The sequence below is a fragment of the Heterocephalus glaber genome, unplaced genomic scaffold (assembly GCF_053883595.1).
Source record: "Heterocephalus glaber isolate CG9 unplaced genomic scaffold, H.glaber_assembly_v1.0 deba00001608, whole genome shotgun sequence".
In the NCBI taxonomy this organism is placed as follows: domain Eukaryota; kingdom Metazoa; phylum Chordata; class Mammalia; order Rodentia; family Bathyergidae; genus Heterocephalus; species Heterocephalus glaber.
This window is the reverse complement of record NW_028258379.1, coordinates 38381954-38405932: the sequence shown is the minus strand read 5'-3', so window position 1 is coordinate 38405932 and position 23979 is coordinate 38381954. Positions and strand designations below refer to the sequence as shown.

The window sequence follows — 23979 nt, the reverse complement described above, 5'->3', positions numbered from 1 at the left end:
GCAGCAGGTGGCGAAACCACTGAGTTAAATCCCCGGCCCCAATGATAGATTTTTAAAACAAAAAAAATCAATAAACAAAATGGAATGGTAAAAAAAAAATAGGAGAGGAGAGGGAACACTGGTAATATGATTTTAAAAAAAGAACTGTTGTTCTTGGGGGGTTTTTGTTGTTGTTTTTTTGTACCGGGGATTGAACTGGGGTCCTTGCACTTGCAAGGCAGGTGACAGAACCACTGAGCTAAATCTCTGGCCCTGTTGTTCTTGTTAAAAAGGAGTTAAAAAATAAAAATAAAAGATGAATTCACCAGCCAAGAAAAATGGGGAAGAAAGTTCGGAGTCAAGTAGTGAGCTGAATGTAGATGTTACCCTGGAACCTGTGCTGAGTGAGAGCGAAGAGATTTCTGTGTGAGCACACACATGTGCAGGAGAAGAAACACAACGAAGAGGAGAAGAAAGAGGAAACTGAAGACTCACCTAGCAGCAAGGAAGGCTGAGCAAAAGCCTAGGTATTCACTGAGCCCCCCTAAAATGTCAGTAAGGGACAGCACCACCAACCTGTAGGTGTGGCAGAAGATCTGGGCCCATGTAAGAGCAACTAGCTGAAAGTGCATTAAAGAAGGAAGACCCATATAAAATAGGAAGACCCCATTTTCTTCACCCACTGCGCAGAGCCCTCCCGAAGCCTGAGTAGACTGAGAAAGGAGGACTTGGAGTAGGCAAATCAGAGGGATCTGGAGCAGACAGCAGGTGCCTTGAGGACAAGGGTTCCAAACCAAAAAGAGGAAGAAGGCAGAATTTTATCAGCTAGATGTTGAGAACAACAATTATCCTCCACTCATCACTCAGAGCACCAACAGCCAGAAATATATTCTAGGTCAGAGATGGAAGAACCATCATCAGAGTGTGGGAACAGTCCAAAAGAAAAGGCTTAAAAGTGATAAAACTTGCTGGGCATGGTAGTGCATGCCTTTAATCCTGGTACTCTGGGAGGCTGAGACAAGAAGATTTCAAGTTCAAGCCCAGCCTGGGTAACTTAGTGATTTAGCAAGACCTTGCCTCAAAATTTTAAAAAATAAAATAAAATTTAAAAATAAATAAATAAGGGCTAAGATCCAGCTCAGTGCAGAGGCATCAGTTCAATCCCCAGTAACACACACACACACACACACACACACACACACACACACACACCTGCTAAAACCTGGAGTTCTTGGTGGAAAGATAAGCTCACATTGTGATAGAACAATGTCTAAAGTTTGATAAAAATTACAGATAGGAAAGCAGAAATAAAAACAGGCTAAAGGGAATTCTCTTAGAAAGAGAACAAGAAACTTAAGAGTGGAAAATGAGAAGGAAGATATGCAAATATTAAATAAGCAGTCAAAGAGGCACAACATGCAAGCAATCAAAGTGTTGGGAAGATCAGTCATCCGATTTGGGAAAATTAGCCAAGCAGTTGTTGAAGAAAAGAATTTTCTGATACAAATTTTCATATCAAAAAGGGCCTGGCAAATGGATTCATGGATCCACATTAAAATCAAGCACATGAAATCTTGAAACAATAGAAAGTCCTATAATCACAAAGGCTCATGACTTCTTACCAATAACCATGGAAACTAGAAGACAATGATTTAGGGTTTCAAATTTAGAGGGTAGCAGTGCCAACTTAGAATTTCATACCCAGCTAAATTATCATTATCAGTGCAGACACTTTCCTATTCATATCTGTTTCCAAAATTTACCTCCCATGAGCCATTTCTTCTGAAACTGCAAGGAGATACACGCCAGCAAACCAGGAGTAATGCAAGAAGAATAACACGATCTATGCAAAGTCAGAGGTCTACCCAGGGGGAGAGGACTAAGGGGATCCCCAGGGGGAGAATGTTGAGAGGTCCCCAGGAGTCAGCAGGAAGCATGAAGATCAAGTAACCTACATAACAAACACCAAGAAGATTCCAGAAAGAAATTTCTTCAAAAATATAAAATGTATCTCATAAAACAATAAGCAAAGCAATGCATTTGAAAATAGAGGCTTGGAATACATATGAGCTATATACAGAAAAAAAAACAACTGATGAGAAAAAAATGCCCATGCACTTATGGGCGCACACACACAGACATACATACTCAGACACACACATGGGAGAAGTATTAACTCCAGAAGAAAATGTAAAGGCTGTACAGAAGAAACATAGTGCTATATTGTTTAGCTCATAAGAGTGTTTATACTCATAACTATGCAAACTCTGAGTATCGAGCAAACCAAGAGTTTGAAATAAGTGTATTGAGAAGATAACACACAGAGGAATGTCATAGGGTGAAACCAAGGGCATATGTAAAATCCTTGCCTTTTATAATAGAAAAGATAATGCCTAAGTTTTTAAAAGGAAAAAAATGAGGAAGTAGAAAAATAATAATGTTCCTCAGAATTACAGATGCAAAAATGTCAAGAGAATCAGTTAAAGTAGTTATAAGCTATTGCTTCTTAGTACAGAGAATTCGGGTGGGGCTGAGAGGGCTAATGCTTCCAAGACTATCTCACAGAATTATTTGACTTCTAAAGTGATGTGTATGTATGACTTTGACAAAAAATAAAAACTAAATGAAAAGTAGAAAGTACTTGATCTGGCAATTTAAATACAAATAACAAAAAGAAATGGGGAAAAATCTGCTATGCCACAGGTAACAAAAGAACTGCAAATGAAAGAGTGAAATGCCATGTTTTGACAAATTGGCAAAGGTTAAAAACTTTGATAATTCCCAGAGAAGCAGGCACCTCTCAAAGTAGTTCTGAAATGTAAGCGGGCATGAAGTTTATGAAAGGTAATTTGGCCATAATATGCTCATGCCTCCTGACAGGGGCACTCCACTTTTAGAATAAACTGCAGGAAATGAGCCAATATGCAAAAATTAATAAACAAAGATGCTTGCCCTGACACAATCCAACTTTTAAACATATCTAAGTACCAATAAAAGGAGGCCAATTAAAATCAGTTACGATACAGTCATTTGCTAGAATTCTGTGTAACCATTAAAAAGCATAAGATAGAAAATTACTTAATGGCGTGGGAAAATGGTTCGGATACATTGTTAGATGAAAGCAGCATGAAAATGATGAGCTCGATCACACACACAATCACACACACACACACACACACACACACTCACACTTTAAGCAAACTGAAGGCCAGAGACTGGTTACTAAATGTTGGCAGTGGTTATTATCTTTGAGTGGTGAGACTTGAGAGATTCTTATTCTTCTATTTGTTCTTTTCCATATTTTACAAGTTTTTGCAATAAACAAGGATGTCTTTTTTCATAAAAAAATTAATTTTAAAAAATTATTGAGTAATAAATTTACTGGCTTAGGCTCTTTGGTGGGGAAAAGCCACGTGACTTCTGGTGACTGCTCTCAGTGAACAGAATGCAGTTGTCTGCATCACTGTGAGAAGAGACTCAGGGCAGGGGAAGGGTGGTAACCCCTGCGGCGCAATTCAAATGCTGGCAGTGGGGATGCTGAAGGGGTGCTGGTGTGTGGCGAGCCACAAGGTCCTCGTGGTCCCTGCACTGTGGATGGGGCCGGAGATGAGGGACTTCTCCGGGCAGTGCTGCTTTCCACTCGGAGAACGGGGTTCTGGCCAAGGTGCAGCCTCTGCACTTGGCTGCCCTGGGGAGGGCATGGCTCTGGCCTCACTTGCTCTGTGACCCTCATACCTGCTCAGCCCTGCTGACCAGCTTGTCTTGGAAGCCATCAGCCTTTGCACCTTCCAGCCCCAGTCTGGCCCCCGCCCCAGGCACACAGCATCACTCGGCCCAACCTGGAGATGCAGAGCTCACTCAGCAAGGTGGCGGTGCCCCTGCAGCTATGAGCCTATGGACACCCGCGCTTGGCAGCCAAGCCTCCGGGCTCCTTGCGGGGGACCTTCCAAGACAAGAGAGCCAGCTCACAGAACAGAAGTCCCGCAGCCCCAGAGCATGTCTGGTCAGCAGGCCCACGGGGTCCTGTCACATGTTCGGAGAGGGAATTCGGAGTGACAGCTGTCTCGGCACCGGCTCCACTGGCCAGATGCCATGAGCAGGAGCTCAAACCCGGGGAGAGGGACATGTGGGGCGCTTGGGGGCTCTGCCGTGAGCAAGGGTCCGTGGGACCTGCAGAGTGGCCCAGGTTCCAGGAAGTGTGAATTAGGGCCTTGCAAGGATCTCAGCGAGTCAGGAGCAAGTCGGGAAGGGGCAAGGACAGAGGGGACAGCAGGATAGGGCCTGGGGGCCACAGGAAGTTTCTCTGCAGGGTACAGTGGGAAAGGGAGAGCAGATGAGGGCACGGACCTGCGGGCACAGCTGGGAAGAAAGGGGTGGGGCGGGAGGGAGGCTCGGGACGGCACCGGCAGGACTCGGGCCTGTGTGAGGCTGGAGGAGAGGCAGGAGGTGCAGCGGCCAGGACGGGGAGGCTGAGCGAGACCAGGGCCCCACAGGTAGGACAGGGTGGCTGAGGCCCCACCCTCTCGGGCCAGGCCTGTCCTACCACCACGGCCACTGTCCCAGCCGGACACAGAGCTGAGCTGACCAGGGTCCTTGCTGATGACATCAGTCAACTGGCTTACGAACGGCTCCTCCAGGGCTTCTGCCCTGGAAAACCACGTATCCCAGCCCCTTGTTAATTTCTATTTTGAGACAGGATCTCCCTAAATCAATAAATTGCCCAGACTGTGCTCAAACTTGTGGTCCATTCTCCTGTCTCAGCCTCCCGGAGTGGTGAGATTACAGCACCATCATGCCTGGCTTTCATCTGACTTTTTACGGAGGCAATGAGCGTCTGTAAACCCGGCCCATAGGTACCTGAGACGCACCCACAGGACTGCTCCCTGGCACAGTGCTTCCCGAGGCCTCAGAGGTCTGAGCCCTGCCAGCTCCACCTTCATCCTGGATGCGGAGCCATGCTCGGCACAGTCTCAGTCTCGGCTGCATCAGGCGGGCTCCTGCCATGCCACTGGGCCCTGGAGGAGCCGGGCTCCTTTCTAGGGAAGAAAGGGACAGCTGTTAAGGACTGGTGGGCACCGCCAAGGCCTCCAGGTGGGCAGAGGGGCAGCCCTGAAGCAAGTGGGCACCAAAGGCAAGGTTCTGGGGCCGGCTCAGCTGGGCCCACAGTGGACCCACATGTCCAAGGAAGGAACAGGGGGTTCTGGTGGGCAGGACTGGCACGTGGTGGCTGTGTGCTCCAGATGTGTCCTTGCGGGGCTTTAGAAAAGCTGGTCAGGCTCCGTCCTCCTGATGAGCAAGCCATGAACTTGTGCTATAGGGCTGGGGACTGAAAGTTCCACTAAGAAAGAGGCCCTCGAAAGGCAGCAGCACCAGGGACAGTGGGGACACAGGACACATCCTGCATTGGGCTGGCTCCCCTTGCTCATGGGAAACCTGGTGCCCTTCACTGGTGACACTGGGGCCAGCTGCATGGCAGGGTTGGGAGGGACACACTCTGGGAACCCACAGGGTCACACTCAGGGCCTCTCCTCCCTCCTTCCTGGGTCACAAACCTTCCTGGGGGCCCATCTGCACCCCAGAGAACAGCCACCATCAGCCAAGGCCTCACTCACTCCCCTGCCATCCAAGCCTGTCACAACACAAACCTGGGCCACACAGCAAGTCCCCAAGACAGGGCGGTGAGGAGAGCGAGCTCTGGGGGAGCAGCCAGGTGGCCTGAAACATGAGGCCATCAGACTGGGCAGACCTGTCCTAGGCAGCCCCTTCTCCTGTCCTCTTATAGGTCTGCAGGGGCAGAGTGGGAAGTTTGGGGTACAGTGCACAGGACTGGGACAGCAGGGTGGGCAGGGTCACAGCAGGAGGACCCTATGAAAGAGGGGTTAGGCAAGCTGCCTTGTAAGAAGTCTGACTTCTGGGGCAGGGTTCCCCAGAGAACCCCCCAAGAAGCTCCATCAGTGAACAAGGCCAGGAGCCGGGAAGGGCCACAGGTGACCAGCTGGCCTCTGGGCGGCACTGTCTGACGGGATGGGGCTGGGCGCCCAAGAAGCTGGGCTGGCCTTTGTCCTGTTGAAAAGAGCATAAGCTACTAGGAGCCTCGAACCCTAGGGAAAGTAAAATCCATCAACAGGCTCCAAAATTAGGAGCGAGGGTCGGGATGGGTGTGGAAGGACAGTGAGGAGGGGTGACAAAGCAGGTCCAGTGGTCAGAATGGTGCAAGAGGACATCACCTCACCATCCCTTCCTCCTCTTACAAAGGGAGAAACTGCGGCTGTGGTGGGCAGTCACTGGCCAAGGCTCAGACGAGGGCAAGAAGGAAGTGTCCTGTTCAAGGTCAGTGGGGACACTGAGGTCCCGTGAACCTGGGAAGTGGAGGGACTCTGACTGGGCTGTGGGTGGAAGGAGCCAGGGACATGAGACTGTCACCTCGGACCAGGCATTGTCCACCTGCCCCCTCCACACTGGTCCCAGGACAGAGTCCCATGTCCTGGCCACATGCTCCCTGTCCCTGTGTGGCCCGTGGTACAGCAACACTGTGATAGGAGCCAAAGAAACCAACTTCCCTTTGGTGGTGAGGGCCCAGGAGGGTTCTTCACGGGCATCCTCCTGGCAGAAAAAAAAAAGTCAAAAGAAAATAGGAGAATGAGATCTCCCTGGCCTAGAGGCCACTCAAGGCCCCTGTCCACGCACTGCGGACAGCAGGGACAGTGGAGCAAGAGTGCTGCCGGCCAGGTGTTTCCAGCCGCCTCAGCTTCGCCTCTGCTCTCTGGCCTCCTCGCTGGCTCTGCCCCAGGCACCACTTGCAGCCTGGGCCCAAACTCCACTCGCACATCCATCCCATGGATTTCAGGACGAAATCATACTCCCTGCTGGATTTGGGTGGAATCGAGACTTCAGCCAGATGCTTGAAAGAGGAGCTGAGGAGGGGATGGAGCTCGCTCGAGTTTCAGCAGAGAAGCAAAAGCTAACCGCAGGATTCTGCTCTGCGAACAGCCCGCTGCTGAGAGCCAGGCCTGTGTTTTCCATCTTCCCTCCCTGGCCTTCGTGAGACAGAAGCCCCAGCGACCCTGCCAGTCAGACTCAGCTCTGGCCAGTGGCCATGGGGTTTCAGATTTTGAAAGAGGCCTTTTGCAAAATGTTCAGTTTCAAGCCCTCGTCCAATTGCCCACATCCTGTCCAAGCTTCTTGGGGGAGTGAGATTTATTTGAGAAGGGAATGAAATCCCCGTGTTCATGCCACTGAGTGAAAACATGCTCTGTCCCAGGCCATTTCAAGGGTTAGGGTTACATGTCTCCTAATGAGCCGCAGGCAGGGGATAGAGTGGGGCTGGCTGGGAGAGGAGACCAGCTCAGAGGTACTGCTCCTCAACGCCAGGAACCTGGGTCCTTGCCAAGGTCATGAATTGTTTCTAGTATGGCTTCACAGTCATGCTTTTGTGCATTCACTCATTCCTTCACTGCGCCAGCCTGCCTACTTCTCTCCCAGGCTCTGCACTAGACATGAGGGTCAAGGATCGAAGACCAAGCACCTACCTGGGGGCGCGAGGTCAGCTCGGGGTGGCAAGCAAGGAGATGTTCTGAACAGGACTCAAGTTCATGGGCCAGGAGCGGCTGTGAGTGTGGGTGAGAGAACAGGTGGTGGCAAGAGAGGCCGAGCCAGGAAGAGCTTGCAGAAGGAGGCCAAAGAGCTCGGACCTCATTCCTGGGTCCTGCAGGAGTACAGACACCTGGGTGTGCATTTCAGGGAGACTCCACCAGCCCAGAGGAGGGCAGATGGGGGTGACTTAGATGGCACAATGGTGTCGGTGGTGATGCTGGTGGCAGAGCATGAAATGAGAAAAAGGGACTCGTGCGTGGGCTCCCAGGAGACGCTGAAGGGAAGGGGGGGTTCTGGTGGGGAATGAGCTGCGGAGGCCATGCGAGGAGACACTGGGGGTGACGGCTGACACGACGCATGCCCGATGGCAGGCTGGCACAGAATGCTACAATACCATTGCAACAGAACTGTTTCTCTGGCAACCATCTGAAGAATCTCACAACGAAATGTCGTAGAGGGAAAAGAAAAGGTCAACTCATAATCTATTCTACCCTTAGTCTGTCATCTGGCAAAACATCTAAAACAAATACTTGAGAGCTAAACCAGGGAAGATGAAACACTTAGTAGAGCCTGCTTTCCTCTTCATCCGCACAGTGCTCGCGTGAAGTGCGTGTGTGGCTGCCCACAGCTGCTCCAGAAGAAAGGAGCAGAAACCCTTTACACTCATCTGTCTTCCTTCCAAGGATGTCCCAAGACCCAACCGGCCTAACTCCAGAAATCCAAAGCCAGTGGTGACTTCCAAGCACAGCTACACCCTTGTTCCTCTTTCAACTCCTCCTCAAAGGCATGGAAGCAGGGAATGGGACATGGTGGGGGTCAAGAAAAGCGCCCCTGGCCGGGTTCACAAAGCCCCCAGCACCTTAGATTCATAGCACTATCACCAGTGTAATTAAATAATTTTTACATGGACCTTTGTTTAAAATTTAATTCCTACCCAGGACTTAGAGCTCCCTGAGGGCAAAGTTGATGTCTGTCTTCTTGCTAGTTGCTACACAGACTCTAGATGTTAGCGAAGACCCAGCATTTCTGAAATAAATGAAAGATGGCCAAGCATCGCCTGATGTCCAGACCTTCAAGAAGATCCTGTTCTCAGGAAGTGCAGAGGCCTCTGGGAGAATTGGCAGCTCACAGTTAACCACGTAACATGGGATGAATGAGAATGGGTGGATTTACACAGAGGGATTGGGAGCTAAGAAAGAGGGCAAGGGGCTGTGAAAGTAGGAGAGATGGGTGGCTCTGGCTTAGGCTGAGAACAAGCAGGGCTGGGTAACATCGGGGGGGATCCAAAAACGAAAATTAACTGGAGGTCGCTGAACACTGTAAGGGCGTTGTGGTTCCCTCACCTATGGACTCCGGGGGTGAGCGGGAACCTAACTCCTCGGTCTGCACACTTTCCAGCTGAGTTGGAGATTCCAGTGGAAGTCCTCAGTACTGTATTGCTGTCCAGCTGCAGCAGGCAGAGGTGTAACCTGCCTCCAACTCCTTCTCAACCCTTCTCCAGAGGAGCTAGAACTTGCCCAAATGGAAAAGAGCCAAAAGTGACAGGAGTCCAAATGAGTCTTGGGTGTTCAAAATCAGCACAGGGGCATCTCTCTGACTTGTTCTGAAGAAGGAAGACTCGTGATTTGAGCCCAAATCATAGTTCGTGGAGGAGTCAGCTGCATCTCATATCAGATGGCTGAGCCCCAATCACCGGGCTAAAGGAAGGATGCAAGGTTGGGTCAGAAGCCAGCCAAGGCAGAGAGGAAGACGGATGGTCAAGACCGGGCACATGTGGTCCTGGACACACATCTGCTCTCAGCATGGGGAGGGCGGTAGAGAGGGATGAACAGTGGGTGGGTCTCGGGCGAGTGCCTCTTGGAGCCAGGGTGTCGCCAACTCACTTTTCTTGTCGTCTGCTCCTGGTAAAGCGACAAGTTATACTGCTTCTGTCAGGGTGCATGGCCTGATCAGGCCTGGCTCATCCAAACTGGCCTCCCTCCCAGAACTGATTTGAACTCTTCCGTCATCCAGAACAGGAGAATTTGGGAGCGTCTAAATAAGTGCAGATGAAATCATCAGATATAATAGCTACTTCGGGTAGAGATAGAGAAGGGTGACCTGTACCATTTCCCAGGTGCAATGACATGTACACGACAAGGATCAGGTCATCTAAGGGCCTCAACGATAAGCTTCTGTTAAAAAAGGCACAAGCCCATCAGATGGGCTTCCTCTGGCAGATGCTTAACCTGAAGTCCCCCAACAGGAGTTGGGGGCAGGGGTCAGTTTGCTTGGAAAAGCAAGGACTGGGCCCACTCACTGGAGGTACATAAAAAAGACAGCGCTATTTTTTATCTGTCTTGGCAGAGGCAAAGGCAGCTTTCAGGAAGACCCAGGGCTTCCATTCCTGCATGCCAAGCCAGCACTGCCCAAGGACGGGCCACGGGCCAGGGCAGTCTGGACAGCCACTATTCCGTCTCATCGCCAGGCACAGGAAGCTGGACTCAAGCATGAATCTGGATTCCAAGGGAGGATGCTACAGACCATCTGACACACACATGCTTCTCCAAAGAACAGCTCCCAGGCCACGCAGGTCCCACCAAAGCACTTGTATTTTTAGTTACTTGCTCATTCATTCAGCAATAATTTACTGGGCGCCTACCAGGCTCAGAGCTGAGCAGGAGCTAGGGAGACAGATAATTTGACCCAGTTCCCGGTCCTCAAGGCACTTCAGCTCAGCGATGACAGGAATACAAAGGTCCAGAGTGGAGTAGGCGGGTGCTGGGCTGGGAGTGGCTGCGTTCTTTGTAATATTGGGATGGAGTGGAGGTGCAGGAAGCTCACGCACTACTGCCTTGCACGTGACCAGTGTACTCGCTCACCCATTTACTGAGTCACACTTCCACTCACGCATTCACACTACAGAGCACTTATGCTTGGTCACACACACACTGACTCATGCACTCCCCACTCCGTTCTCCCTTCCTGAATTGTAATGCATTCATTCATCCATCTACATGCCTACTCCTTTCATTCATTGCTGGATTTATGTCCTCAGTGGATGTAGTTAGCTCTTCCTCTTCCACTTATGTGTGCCTTCATTCACTTACTCATCCTTGACTTAGTCGCTCATTCATTCATTTGACATACATGGACTCATTCCCTCATCGATAGACTCATACATGGGCATTCCTTTATTTCCACTCCACACTCATTTTTCATTTCCTGACCCACTGATCTATTGGTCTCTCATTCATTCACTCAGGGACTCATCAGTCCTCATCACTCAGTGTCGACCTCTTTCTGTACACATGACCTCATCCGCTCCCTAACTCACCATGCCGTCATTCACTTCTTGATTTGGTCACTGGTGAACTCATGGATTTGCTCATTTGCATCACTCCTCACACTCCCATTACCACATTTATTCATTCCTTTGTTTCTCAAAGACTCATGCATTCCTTAATTGACTACTTCACTCATTTAGTCTTCTTTTATTCTTCTACTCATTCTACAAATGTTATTGAGTGTGCTCTATGTATGGGGCACAAAGGGCATGGTAGTGATTCAGGTCAGCCTAGTGCTTTTGTTATTGGCTCAAGATTCATCTCTTCCACAAAGCATCCGGAACTTAAAACTCAGGCAATAGGGCTCTTTCTGCACTTCTGGAAAGCACATCCACAATACTGAATTGTTGGCTTTGTAAGCAGGTCTCTGTCTTATCCGCTAGAGCTACTTGAAGACAGGATTAGATGCATACGTGAACTCCATGCCTGACACAGGATCTGACAAGGATTCAAGACAATAGCTGTTGAGCTGAAATTAATCCTGTAAAATCAGTTATTTTAGCATTCTCTCTGATACCAAGTGCCAGAAAATTTTTTTAAAAATTTAAAATAGGATACAAAAGCCTCTTACCTGCAAATAAATAAGCTCAGTACAACTAGTGTCTGAGACAGAAAAATAATAATCCATGTAATAATCCATGAAAATACCAAGCAAAAAATTTCATACTAGCATGGTACTCTATACTATCTCCTATTAAAACAAGGATACAAAACATTAAGTGTTTCTTTCACGGTGGGCTGGGGATTTAGCTCAGTGGTTCCACCACCTGCCTTGCAAGCGCAGGGTCCTGAGTTCGATTGCCTGTACAAAAAAAAAAAAAGGTTCTTTCACAGACGTCAGTGGTGTGGAACTAATAATTATAATTCTTGCTTTAAAACGCATTTGAATCTCCGGTCTATGATTTGACCACTTCTAATTTACTTTTTTTTTTTTTTTGGTACCGGGAATTGGTAATTTACTTTTTTTAGATTGATTTACTAAATAATGATAATACAAGACAATGAATTTTTAACATGTGTTTCTGACTTCTTTATATACAGAGGTAACAGATTAAATCTTTTTGGTTAAATAGATTTCAAAGAAGCAAAATTAAGTTGATCATTAGTCTTACTTCGTGAAAAATTTTATTATTAGAATAATCTGTCACTGAATTTTCTCTACACATGAACCTTTCTTTGTTTATTAAATTAATCATTTTCAAAAGCAAAGTCAACATTGGTGTAGCTTTCCTCTACACCAATGACAGACTCACTGAGAGAGAAATAGGGCAAATAATTCCTTTCACAATAGCATCCAAAAAACTGAAATACCTAGGAATCAACCTAACGAAAGAAATCAAAGACCTCTTCTCTGAAAACTATGGCACTCTGAAAAGAGAGATTGAAGATGATATCAGAAAATGGACAGACATCCCCTGCTCCTGGATAGGAAGGATTAATATAGCGAAAATGGCCATACTTCCAAAACTGCTATATAGATTTAATGCAATTCCAATTGAGATCCCAGCAGCATACTTCATGGACCTTGAGAAAACAACCCAAAAATTCATCTGGAAGAAGAAGAGACCTAGAATAGCAAAAGCAATTCTAGGTAACAGAGACATGGCAGGGAGTATCACAATCCCCAACCTGCAACTATACTACAAAGCTACTGTGATAAAACAGCATGGTACTGGCAAAGAAACAGACCTGAGGATCAGTGGAACAGATTAGAAGATGCAGAAACAATGCCAGACACACTCAGCCATCTCATCTTCAATAAAGGAGCCAAACACCCTCACTGGAGGAAAGATAGCCTCTTTAATAAATGGTGCTGGAAAAATTGGGCTTCAACTTGCCAAAGATTAAAACTAGACCTGTATCTCTCACCATGCACTAAACTAAAATCCAAATGGATTAAAGATCTAAATATTAAAATAGAAACTCTGAACCAGTTGGAACAGAGGTTAGGTAGAACCCTTGAAGACATCAGTGTAGGAAAAGTTTTTATGAACAAAACCTCAGTTGCCCGTGAACTAGCGCAATCAACAAATGGGATCTCTTCTTATTAAAAGGCTTCTGCACAGCAAGAGAAACCACCAGCAGTGTGAAGAGACAACCCACAATGTGGGAAAAAATCTTCACCTGCTCTTCCTCAGACAAAGGTCTACTATCTCGAATCTATAAAGAACTTAAAAAGATCAGACCTCCCAAATTTAAAGACCCAATCCAAAAATGGGCATCTGAAATGAACAGACATTTCTCAGACAAAGAAGTAGAAATAGCAAATAAATACATGAAAAAATGTTCAACATCACTGGTCATTCGAGAGATGCAAATGAAAACAACGCTGAGACTCCACTTCACTCCAGAAAGAATGGGTGCTATCATGAAATCAACCAAGAACAAATGCTGGTGGGGCTGTGGGGAAAGAGGAACCCTGCTCCACTGCTGGTGGGAGTGTAGACTGGTGCAAGCACTGTGGAAATCAGTATGGAGATACCTCAAAGAACTAGGACTGGAAGTCCCATTTGACCCCGCTATTCCACTGCTGGGGATCTTTCCCAAAGAATTAAAAGAATCATACCACAGTGATATATGTGTGCCCATGTTCATAGCAGCACAGTTTGTAATAGCTAAAACTTGGAAACAGCCCAAATGCCCATCAACTGGAGACTGGATAAAGAAAATGTGGTTTTTTAATAAAATGGAGTACTACTCAGCCATAAAAAATGAGAAATTAGAGACATTTATAGCTAAGTGGATGCACATTGAGGTGATATTCTTAAGTGAAATAAATAGGACACACATGTGTAAATACCGAATAGTTTCTCTGGTGTGAGAAACTGAAAGTGTAAATAAGGACTAAATGTATAATAGGTACTGTGAAATAGGAAGAAAAGGGGCAAAGGGGAAGGAAGTGGGAGGGCTAGGGGAAAGGATAGAAGGGAATGGGATTAATATGAGAAAATGGAAAACTAGGAACAAAATCTTTGTAAATAGGGAGGACTGGAGGGGTTGAAAGGAGGGCTGGGCAAGGGTGAAAAATAAGAACCAAGAGAGACTATGTAAAGGTGCAAATTTCCAATGATGAATGTCATTATATTGTACACCTAAAATGTACCAATGATTAGAACGAATAATCAATAATGTAAAATAGGAAGAAAAGGTCCAAAGGGGTAAGGGTAGTGGGAGGGGCAGGGGAAAGGAAAGAAGGGAAAGGAAAAATGATGAGAAATGGAAAAAAATGGAAATAAAGTCTTTGTAAATAGGGAAGGGTGGAGGGCATGAAGGGAGGGCTAGGAATGGGGAAAAAATAAGAACCAAGATGCATTATGTAAAGGTACAATTCCCAATGAGAAATGTAATTGTGTTGTATACCTACAATGTACCAATAAAAGAATTTAATACAAAAAAAAAAAAAAAAGCAAAGTCAACAATAAAGAATCTATAGCCAAACAAGATGAAGGATATTGACTTCCTAAGTCTTTCTAGGGACTCTTTGCCCAAAGTTAAACAAATCCTACCTTCATGATATAATCTCATGACTGCTGTTACAGCTTGTATCTCAGTGTCCCCCCAAAGCCGAATGCGCTCATAGGTGGGAATCTGGGGAGGTCACTGGATCATGGGGGTATGATAATCAGTGGAGTAGCCCACTGATGAGTTTATAGTTAACTGATTTGGGAGGTGGAACCTACTGGAAGGGGAAGGCTCAGTGGGGGGTGGCCTGGAAGGCCCATCTCTTTCCTTCCTCCCGTGATGGCCCTGCTTCCTGCCTGCCATGCCATGAGCTGTTTCTCTTCCACAATGCTGCCCTGCCTTGGAGTCAGCTGACAATGCACTGAAAATTTTACACACTGAGCCAAAATAAACCACTCCTCCTTTAACTTGTGGGTTTCAGGTATTTCATCCCAGCCAAAAGAAAGTAACCCTAAGGGGGCTGGGAACTTAGCTCAGTGGTGCTGTTGCCTGCCTTGCAAGCGCAAGGTCCTGAGTTTGATTCCTGGTACCACAAAAAAAAAAAAAAAAAAAAGAAGTAACTAACTAAGATGATTGGCCCCAATGAACAGCATTTTTACTTGTTTATGTATTATTTTCAATAGAATCATAAAACCCAAGGGAAACACAAGCCAGGAAGATCTGTGGCTAAGACTAGAATCTGTCTAGAGTCTTAGCATTAGACATAGTCTAAACCAGTTTTTTTTCATGGATCTCAGTTTATCAAAATGAATTAAACGTGATATTTGTCAAATCACATTCTTACGATTGGACTATACTCACCCTTGTTTCATCTTATGATCACATTGAGTCACTTATTCTTTTTAAAGATGATCTGTAATAAAAAGGCCAACCAAAAATAAAAATGTACACTATTATTACGTAACCTGATCTACACAGACCTTCAACCTTAAACAATGATTAAAGATGACAAGATGCATCTGTTCTGTAGGTGCAGAGCAGATACAAAAGAGAAATTAAGTATCCTCATCACTGGGATGTGCTCTGCTTTCATTCACTTAGTTTACCATTCATTTGTTTAACTGGCTTTTTTTCCCTTATGAATCAAACACCCAGAAAACGACACCAAATGAAGAAAAAAACATTAATTATCGAATATACCCAGCTGCTTGTTGCACCAAATGCTAACAACTTTAACCTGCTTTTCCTTCCCAGTAGACTCAGACATTTCTGAACTGAATTCAGAGAATTCCTTGCTTTCTTGTTTGGACCTCTTTTCCTTATGAATATATGTTTATCAGTCCATTCATTAATTATTCATCATATAAAATCAATTTCTATGAACTCTAGAAATAGATCTTTGAACCCTCCTGAAATCATTCCCATCAAAGTTAGCCACAAATTCTTTGTTGCAATGGACCTCAATTCTCAAAAGATGATTGACTGTCATTTTCACTCAGATACGCTCCACTTGCATCACAGATCCAGAGGAGGGCCTCCTGCATCTAATCTGAACAACACACAGACGTCTCAGTCAGCAGCCAGGAGCCCACTGTCCCTCAACCATGGGGGTTCTGACTCTCTAAAGGACTGACAGCCCAGATCCTTATCGGCAGAAGAATGTTTAAATAAATAATCAAGAAAAAAATCTTCACTTCTCAAATTTAATGAAAAAGCTGAATTTTTCGCCTCATACTTCATTTATATTAAATTGGATTAATTTTAGCTCATAACACATTCTCATCCCAAGCCTATATGTGGGCTCCTGAAATTTAATTATCTTTTGTAATGACAGTGGAGACCATGAGCTAACGATCCAAACCAAGAACTTTATTACTTACAATACAAGGTATTCTCCTTACCCAGAGGGACAAGGCAAAGATCTTCATGATTGGAGAATAATTTAATCAGCTATGGTGCACGGATCCTGAGGAATATAAAGAGGACATTAACAAATGAAAAGCCCAGATCTGGGCTTAATTTAGTGAACATGAACTACCCATCCCAGAAATTAATTATAAACAATGATTTATGCCACATTCTTATCTCTGGCTCATGGAAAGGGGCCTGCATTTTATTACTTAATGTATGCAGTTATCCATTTTAATAGCACTGTGAACACCCTGAAAGGAGCCACCCAGCATGAGAACAGTGAGTGTTATGAGCCCCTGACGCCATGTCCCCACCTAAGCTGAGTGCACAGAACTTCTGCCAAACAGCTCCTGCTGGGCGAATCTCACGCTGGGCCTCTCAGGCCTCCAGTGAGCATAGCCCATGCTCAGATCCTACCCTGAGTGCCCTAAACAGACCAGCCCCGAGAGACAGAAGCATGGGTTATTACACTGATCCACAAAAGACTTCATCACAGTGGTTATTAGCTAAAGTGTGTGGAGTTAAAATTAGTTAAAGTGTGTGCAGCTAAATTCTGTGGAGTTGAAAGGAGATGACGAGAGAGGAGAGAGAGAGAGAGAATATAAATCCTTCATGACTTTAAAAAATTTTAAACATATATCCAAGAGTACCTCTTCAAAAAAGGGAGGAGATCCGAGTTCGATCCACAGTAACAAAAAAAAAAAGAAAAAGGAGGGGAATCTGGGGGAGTAAGCTAAAGTCCTCCATTGACCCATATTTTCCCCTTAGTTTACTCAATTGGGTGTGGATGAATTCATGAAATTATTTATTCTGGGTTCTCTGAGTAAACTTAAGCTCACCTGTCTAGATCAGGAGACTGTTACTGTTCTTTGTCTACATGACCTTTACCCGAGCAGGGAACGTCCCTAATTGATTAATTTGTTAATGAACCTGAGTGCTCCAGGATGCTATTAAAATAATATAATTCCATAGTTATATGAAGGCAGTCATCCTGATCTTAACCCTTGGTGTGTAACATGTTTTCATCCCTGATTCTCTTCAATGCTGTGTATGTGTGGAGACATTTATCCAGCTTTTTAATGACACAAAGAATACCTAGGAACAAACCACCCAACCCAAGGACAAAATCTCTGTGCATTACTTACATGGGTCTCTCTGCTTTGTAGCCAAGGGCTCACAAGCCAAGATGTTAGTCACCAGGGTCCAGTCTGGAGAGTACAAAGCGTTCAAAGGAATAATCCAACAGACTGCATTTTCACTTTCACAGTCTAGTGACTGCAAGGTAAGTGGATTTACATGAATTGTAAATTTTCAGTCATACCCATTTGCAGCTGGCCAAAAAGCAGCCCCCGCTTTTTTGTCGAACTTACCCAGTTATCAGTTTTGCATTAAAAGTGGGACACATTTGAATCCACTCATCTCAATCACAACCAAGCAGAGTCTGAATCCTCCAGCTCCAACCCCTCCACCATACACACAACCACTTAGCTCTCTCGACCCTGCATGTGCAGAACTGCATTCATCTCAATGATTGCTTCAAAGAAATTTTGTGCCAATGAACAATATCTCGTCCTATTGTTTTATTCATCCATGGATGAAATAATTTGGCCATCAATTTATGCTTTTTTAGTATATGTGCTGCCGAAGCGAGCACAATTTATGCTTTTTGAAGAGGTAAAATGATGTTTAAACTCCGAGAAACCTGAGACATGAATGATTGTGCATAAATCTCTGCATTCTTATCAAAAACCTTGTAAGAGCCAAAATTTTGTCTGAAAAAGAAAATAATCTCAGGAACTGGTTAAATCAGAAACATTACTTCAACACATGCTCATTATCCCCCATATTGTCTTCCTTTTAGCTTTCTGATTATTACACTTACTCATTTGTGCACTGTGAAGGTAAAAATCAGGGTCTTTTACATACGGAAGACAATAGCACAGACAATGGTACCGCATGTACAGCGCTTCTTACTGAGGTGATAACAGACAATGTCACTTTGTAAGGAAATTTAGTGAGCATAATCATTCTTGTTATCTAACAAATTTTTGTCACTGACCACCTTTAATTTCAATAATGTTTAGTCTTTTATCATGTAAATGACTTCCCTATTTAGTAATAACATAACCAGCCAACCAAAGACAACCAAAATATGAACAGTGAGGATTCACACACCTGTCTACATGTTCCTCATTCTGAGAAATTAAAAACAACAAAAACACAAATGTCAACTCATGAAAATCAGATTACTCTAACAACTTGTCTCTTTAAATGTGTTATGGTTGGGCCGGGCATGGTCATGTTCTTATTCACTTAATCCTGTTTCTTGAGCTCTTTAGGTACTAAGTCCCTTGTAATAATATAATCATCCATAAACCATACAAGTACAAGAATAGGTAAGTGGGTATTTTACAACTGGCTACAGAGGTTGTTTCCGACAGAATAATAGCCTAGGTTTCTTTTGTGCTACAGCTGTACCTTCCTGAAATACAGCCTTGCTCACCCCGACTCACAGCCAACCCTCATTACCACTCACCCACGATGATGAACCTTTCTCTTCAGTAATACTTTGTTTGCTATTTATTCATTAATTCACTGCTTCATACTAAAACAATATATATCATTTGGGGCAAAAACAAAACAAGACCTATGATATTCCTGACATCTTTCTGTAGATCATTTGCCACCAGAATTTGATCTGTTTTTCGATCTCAATGTTTACCAGGTATTACTCATCATGATGTTTCATATTAAGTCCAGGTTCATGGGGGGCCATAGTTAGCCTCTTTGATTATATTTCCTACCTGTTCGCAACATCCAAGTGTTGTGGTTGCGATTGAGATGTGGCTCCACAGCCTCATGAGTGGGGTTTGGGGAAGGTGCTTGGATCGTGGGGGTGGGATGCTCATCAGTGGATTAGTCCACTGATTATAGCTGACTTCCTGTGGGGAGGTGGGATCTGGTAGGCCAATGGAGACATGGCCTGGAAGGGTCTGGCTCTTCCCTGCTCCTCACTTCCCTCTCTCTTGTGCTTCCCCACCACCATACAGTCCCTCCTCTGTTATGTGTCTCTGCCATGCCGCTCTGCCTTGGAGCCAGCTGACTGTGGACTGAAACCTCTACAACCTCGAGCCAAAATAAATCTCTCCTCCTTTAAGTTGCAGGTGTTGGGTATTTTGTCCAAGCAACAAGGAAAGTGACTAAGACAACTGGAAACTCGTAAATGGCCCGAACCAAAACAAGAACCGTGACAAGTCCTCACCAACAACCATGGCACAGTGCCTCAGTGGCAGTGCCCATTCTGACGTGCACAAGAGAGTGGAGATAGAACCTGAGTTTTGAGTCCCCCGCCCCACCTTTCCTTCAATTAAGTCAGTTAGTGTTCATTTATGATAATAATTGCATATTTTTCTTATGGGAAAAAGTGTTGAACTTACAATGGATCCACAGCAGTAACACTGATTATTACTTAACAACAGTGTTTACCAGTGTGACTCTTAGCCAAGAAGTAAAGGTGTTGGTCCACGTAGGACCCATTCCAAATTATTCTAACAGTATTTCTTCCTTCGCCACATAAGTTAATAAATAGAATGGAACTTACTCTGTTCATCTTTAATCACATTAACATTTTGTTAACTGATTTTCACTGATTCATTTATAGTGAAATAATCATAATCTAAGCACAAGATCTTCCGCTATCGCTAATATCGACCCACATCGCTACAGACATGAACTATTTATGATCCATGATGTCACCACCACCATGGCCTTGGGATTGGGCCACATTTTCTTCACTCATATTTACAGGTTTCTATTGATTAATTCAGCAGTTCAATAAAACATTTACCTAAGAGTCACACAAACTCAAGAGTAAGATCCTAAATTGCCAGAGCTCTAATATCTTTCTATATAATTATTGCTCTCACAGCAATAAAATTATCTTCATGTTGTACATATGAGTTAATCAGAATGCTGCACTATATTAATCCAAGTTTTACAGATGGGTCAGCATTTTCCCTCAATGATTATATTTCATACTTTTTAAATAATACTGTGACACTTTAAAAAAAAACAGTGGCAGCGAGAAAAGAGCTCTGGCTATTGTTACTCACATGGGCTTCCTTGCTTGTGATGCATAAACACACACCTAGATCTGGCCACAGAAGAGTCTCACAAGAGAGTGTTCATTCTTAGGAATACACACAAAAGATGATTAAAAAAGAAAAAAAGATTGAAGCATTATCCACATTGATCTTCACATTGTATCTTTCATTTGATCATCAGTTAGGTCATTTGAAATGCCATTTATTTTATTTTCTCTCACATAAACAAATAGTACCTGTCATGGCATGGACACAAAACACGATGACTGATATTTTAACAAACAGACATATATATGAAGTGTGAGCAACAAATATAGCTCAATGCTTAAATTTAAAAAATGTATTACAGTAAAAGATGTATTATCATGAAATCCTTCAAAATACTTCCCCTCAATTTGTACACACCTAGTCCATCATTCTTGCCCCATTCTGGAGCATTCTAGATGTCTTCTTCATTTGGGAGTATCTTTAGTTGCATTGTCATGAATGTATGAATGTCCTGAATTGAAATGTATATCTTCCGTGGTCATTTTGACTTTGGGAAAAACCCAGAAATCCTTCAGCACCTGATCCCGTCAACAAAGTGGAAGAGGACTCACTGTCATGTTTTCGTGATCCTGCCTTTCTGTCGATGGCCCTAGGCATCAGTATTCATTGTATTTTTTATTACACCTTGTGAACACACTCACAAAAGAGGACTTTCAGAATGGCTTCAGAATGTAGCAAGAATGACGGGATATCCTGAATTCAATCCCCAGTACCAAAAAAAAAAAAAAAAAATGACGGGATAAGTGAGTGTGAAGTGAGGGGGAGGATTTTCAGGGGATTAATAGCAATGTGTCTTTTATTATAATAATTTTTAAAATGTAAACATTCACCATATATTTTGATCACCCCTCATGCATTCTCAACTGAATATTTCATCCCCACTTGATCACTGCGATACAGTGGCCACTGCTGATTATACTGTGCACTTTTTATTAATACATTGAATATTCTGCATACCACCCAAACCAAGACCAGAAGGCTGACTGCACTCACACAGGTCCACATGCCCAGTGGGCAGACAGAGCACTGACCATGGAAGAGTCCTTCAACTCACCCAATACGTCCATTCTAAGTAGCAGAGAGCAGAGAAGATAGCAACAGAATTGAGACCTTGGCACTACTGAGCTCCGATTTTCACCTATGTCTACCTAGTCATTTTGATAGTCATTCTTGGGAATACATCAATTTCATTTTCTTTTTAGAAAATAAATAATTGTAAATTTGTCATTGGCCTGGAAGTAATCATCTGCAATTTACATTGTCTCTACTGTCAATAACCAGAGAGGTTACAGGTACATAACATTTACTTCTCTTTGTAGATCACTGTCTTCTTCAGATATCAGTGTAATTCTTGCCTTTCCACATATCTTTAGAATGGACAATTACCAGGCAATCATTATATATATATTTGTTTATTGATTTTCGCACTGACTGGGTTGGTCTTCTTTTTCTCCAATACTTTTTATACTGTCTGTTGATTCATTCCTTAATTTACTAATTATAATCCCTATGACTCACAAAATCTAAAAAGAACTTCTGCTATTCTTCATCTACATATGGAATCATTCTAACATTGATACATCTGGTTCATTAAAGACATTCAGTTTTTCATACACACATTATCGGTAGAATACTTCACATCGCTCCCACACATATCACTGGGAAACAGTTCACCATCACTGATTATAGTATGTATTTTTTTGTAACTCATTAAGTACTTGTACTCAAACCACTGACACCAAAATAAGGATAACTATTACCCACAGGAGTCTTCACACAGAGCACCTGGCCACGGAGGAGTCCACCAATCTTAAAAAGTATGGCCATTCGGAGGAGTACACAGCAGAAAGGTGATAACAAAATTAAGGCCTTCACAATACCACAGTATTTTTAAAATTGGACAATGCTTTATACATTTTATTTCTATTTATTTATATATTTGTTTATTGATTCTCACTTTGACCCAATTATAAAAACAGAATGAAAATATGTAATCACAAGTAACAACAAAAACATCTTGCTACAAGATCATTTAAAACAAAGAGAAAAGATCAGATTTCTACGATGATGGACCTCAGAGTTCCAGACATGTACTCATCGTCTGACTCATGTCACCATGGTCATCATCGATTCAGGATTGGCCCTCTCCTTTTCCAATCATTTTTATATTTTTCTCATAATTAATTCATTTACATACTACTAAAAATTGAAGACCTATTATTCAAAAAGTCCCAGAAAAGCCTTGCTATTCTTAATTTGTATACGGAGGCATTCTAAAACCGATACAGCTATTTAATTGTACTCAGTGCTGCCTAAGTAATGGAATGCTTCACATTACTCTCCTGTGTTTCACTGGGATAGAGCAGCCGACTTTGAGGATGTCATACACTTCTTAATAATACATTTGAATCCCCTTAAGCAAACTCCCCAAACCAAAGCAAAGATGCTGAGTATACTCACGTAGTCGCCCCCTTCTCCGGGGAGCACGTGAGCAGAGAAGAATCCTCAAATCAGTGAAATTCATCCAGTCTAAGAATACAGAGCAGAAAAAATGATAATGAAATTCAGACATTTGCACTCTTGACCCCTGATTATTGCCTTCATTTAGTCAGTAATTTAAGAGTATACTTATTTCATTATCTCTTAGATGAATAATTTCAAACTTGGTAAGGAACCAGAACATGAACGTTGCCTATAATTTATCTTGTCAATATCATAATGAGCCAAAGAGACAGCAGATATGTATGACTCCACTTTGACCTATATAGAATTTCTTCCCCACGTATTTTTATAATTGAACCACACTTAATATTATTAATCTCTATCTATTTATTTACTTGTTTATTGGTTCTTATATTGATCCAATTATAAGAATAGGATGAAAAATGCAGGAAAACAAAGGCCAGAACAAATCTACCTGTACTGTTGACATCTATCAATACAAAAGCAAAACAGTGAAATTTGACTTTTGTAAGGGACCTCAGAGTGGGCCAGGGATTTAGCTCAGTGGTTTCACCACCACCTGCTGTGCAGGCACAAAGACCTGAGTTCGATCCCCAGGACAAAATAAGAAAAGGACCTCAGAGTTCCAGAGTCATATTCATTGTTTACCACTTGTACACCACCAGTGGTCATCATAGATCCCGGGCATGTTCTCTTCTCTCTATTCATTTCCACAATTTGTGATTGGCTTATTTCACTAGCAATCTGAAATGCTATTATTCCCAAGCCCATGAAGAGTGCTGACTTTCCTAGTCTGTGTATGGGAGGGTTCTAGCATGGATGTATCTGCTTCACTCATCGGCCTTGCCTCCATGCATCCATTCTCAACACAACACTTCACATCCGTCCCTGTATCTATCCTGGGGATAGAGCTGATCCTCTCTGATGATATCATATGCAGTCTACATTTCATTAAGTGACTGAAGAAGCTCCACCCAAGCCTGGACAAGGAGGCTCATTACTCATGCAGGTCCACATACGCTTCCTGGCAGGTGCAGAGCACCCAACTCTGGAGAAATCTCTAATGTAAACACCATGTCCACTCTGAGGAGAGAGCACAGGAGATGACAACAAAACCTCGTCACTACTCATTCTTGATTTTCACTTATTATTAG

General features: G+C 43.8%; 1 long non-coding RNA gene, 1 other non-coding gene and 1 pseudogene across 6 annotated transcripts in view; all 3 read right to left on the bottom strand.

Moving 5' to 3' along the window:
- Window positions 1-11030: 11030 nt before the first annotated feature.
- The window catches only part of LOC101698669 (uncharacterized), a 120283-nt gene continuing 107334 nt past the window's right edge, over window positions 11031-23979 (bottom strand). For all 5 annotated transcript variants that reach the window (XR_015445172.1, XR_015445173.1, XR_015445174.1 and 2 more), the window contains 3 exons: window positions 16202-23908; window positions 15162-15213; window positions 11031-11700 (listed from right to left, as the gene is read on the bottom strand). This is a non-coding gene — a long non-coding RNA (uncharacterized LOC101698669). The remainder of the gene's footprint in view (window positions 11701-15161; window positions 15214-16201; window positions 23909-23979) is intronic.
- Window positions 22430-22496, bottom strand: LOC147822867 (small nucleolar RNA SNORD113/SNORD114 family; annotated as a pseudogene).
- LOC147822866 (small nucleolar RNA SNORD113/SNORD114 family) lies at window positions 23436-23507 on the bottom strand. The gene has a single exon (XR_015445255.1). It is a non-coding gene; the product is annotated as a small nucleolar RNA SNORD113/SNORD114 family (small nucleolar RNA).